The sequence below is a fragment of the Chiloscyllium punctatum genome, unplaced genomic scaffold (genome assembly GCF_047496795.1).
Source record: "Chiloscyllium punctatum isolate Juve2018m unplaced genomic scaffold, sChiPun1.3 scaffold_1746, whole genome shotgun sequence".
Classification (NCBI taxonomy): domain Eukaryota; kingdom Metazoa; phylum Chordata; class Chondrichthyes; order Orectolobiformes; family Hemiscylliidae; genus Chiloscyllium; species Chiloscyllium punctatum.
Genome location: NW_027311480.1, coordinates 15,001 through 17,309, shown reverse-complemented (window position 1 = coordinate 17,309; position 2,309 = coordinate 15,001). Strand labels below are relative to the sequence as shown.

Here is a 2,309-nt window from a genome sequence, read left to right as displayed (position 1 = left end):
CGGCACCGCGTCGTCGGGAGCTCGCGACAGACGGAGGGTTTCGGTGTACTCTCCAGCCACGGGAAACGAAGCCGGTGATGCAGGCGCCGGTCTTTCGCTCCCAAATCGGCTGGGTTTACATCGTTGCTATCTAGTCACGCTCCCTTCAAACCCGACGGGGTACCTATTCCCCTCACCCGTCTGTGCGTATACAGCCTCTTTGCACTTGCGGGATGGGGGTGGTGGTTTAAAGACTCTCGAGTTGCCGCCCGTCGGTCTCCGAGCTCCGTGCAGTAGTGATCCCCAGCGAACTGCCAGCAGGGCGAACGAGCGATCCCGCTCTCGGTCGGGGCGCCTGGCGTCGATCGGTGGTCGGTGGCTTGCGGGCAAGCTGCGCTGTGAGTGTGGGAACGAGTATGACGAGCCGTTGCCGCGACTCCCAGTCCACCTCGGCGGTGGCTGGGCCGGGCGGGCGTCTGCTCGGGCGAGTGCCGCCCCCGCCTCCTCGCAGGAAGTCCGCTCGCCGACACGCCGCCACGTGCACGCGTCAGTGACGCTGCCGAACCGATGGCCGGTGCCCGTTCCCGCCTCTGCTTTTCCTAGGGCAAAGCTGCTGCACGCCTCGTGATACTAGGCGGGCGACATGGTGGCGGTGATCCTGCCTCCGTCGCTGCGGTGCGTTGGGGCACGCATCGCCTCTTGGGCGCCCTGTCCTCCTCCCCCCAATAGACGTATGTTTCTGCGGGCCGCACCAGGATGGTGCTCCCCATCGCTTCACGCCACCCTGCTCCGCCCGCACGCCGGCGTGCAGGTGGCTGTAGCTCAAGGTGGGGAGCGTATGTGCGGTCCGGGTCGCTTTCCTCTGGCGAGGGAGAGACCTAAAACAAACTCAGACAACTCTTGACGGTGGATCACTCGGCTCGTGCGTCGATGACGAACGCAGCTAGCTGCGAGAATTAATGTGAATTGCAGGACACATTGATCATCGACACTTTGAACGCACTTTGCGGCCCCGGGTTCTTCCCGGGGCCACGCCTGTCTGAGGGTCGTTTGGCAATCAATCGCACTCGCCTTGGCTGGCGAGAGCGCGGCTGGGGTGTCGCAGAGGACCCGTCCTCTTTGTCCCCCTAAGTTCAGACTCCGGAGCCCTCCGGCGTCGGAGCGCTTGGCCTTTCCCCCCCACCCTGCACATTCCGTTCGTCAGGCTCGACGCCATCCCCCCGCCGGGGAGCGCGGCCTGGCGTCCGTCTGTGTCGTGGCAGTGGGGCCAGCACGGCTGTCACCGGTCCCAGAATGGCTGTCGGTGGTTCACACTGTGTGTGTGTGCCAACCCTCCTGGTCTCTGGGACACGGAGCTGCCACGAAGTGTTGAGCCTCCAGTGGGGGGTCTGCCTAAGCTCTGCACGTCCGCATTGGGTCCGTCTCTCGGTTGGCTGGCAGTGGAAAGAGTGAAGGGAGCCGCGGAGGTCCGGTGCTGGTGCGCCGCCGGCCTGACCGTGGAGCTCGCCGGTTTGACACGCTGACCCGACTCGATGGTTGATCGATTGAGAGTGCTGGGAGCTGCAGGCCGCCCGCTGCTGCAGCCGCCCGTCTCGTGGTTCGTCCTCGGCCTTAAGTGGCCGGCGGGGCGTCTGATCCTGTCTCCCCTGCTGGCGCCGAGTGCCTGGCCGAGGGAGGAGGTTTTCGTCGAACGCTGTGACTTGGACGGTCGCACGCGCGTGGATCGCTGGCTCTTGGCTCTCCCGTTCAGTCCGCACGTTTTCCGCTCCGTCCTGCCACCGGTCTCGGGAGGTACGGAGGGGTTGGCGGGCGTGGTGTGTGCTCCGTCACCGTGCAGGCACACCTACCACGCCGTCGGCCGACCCCCGCACGGTCCTCCTGGCCATCGGGAGGACGGCGGAACGTCGGGCTGTCGGGGGCCAAGTCGCCAGAAGGCCACCGCTGTGTCTTCCGTACCCTGTCACCGTCGGCGTGCCTTCCTCAACTCGTCCGGCTCGGGGCCGCTGGGTTCAGGAGCGGCGTCGCCCGCCGGCCCCACTGAAGGCCGTGCCGTTCCGCGGCTGGCGATCGATGTGCGTGGCGTGCCTGCGCGACCGTTCGCCACTTGAGCCTCGGCACTCCTCTCTCCCTCTCTCTGACCGTCGGGCAGTCTCTGTCTGCTGGTGCCTCGCACGTCCCGGGCGGCGGGTCGTCACCCCCGCGACCGGGCCTCCGGCAAGGCAGGAATCAGGCTGACCCTTCCGCTCGAGTAAGCAGCCGGCACTTCCGAGTTTCGCCTCCCGCCGTGGACGGGGGAGGGTCTCCGGTCCCGTGGAATTGCGCCGAGCACG

At 66.7% G+C, this 2,309-nt stretch overlaps 1 non-coding gene across 1 annotated transcript; it reads left to right on the top strand.

Annotated features, from left to right (window-relative positions):
* Nucleotides 1-874: 874 nt before the first annotated feature.
* On the top strand, nucleotides 875-1,028 carry LOC140475515 (5.8S ribosomal RNA). The gene has a single exon (XR_011960042.1). It is a non-coding gene; the product is annotated as a 5.8S ribosomal RNA (ribosomal RNA).
* Nucleotides 1,029-2,309: the final 1,281 nt, after the last annotated feature.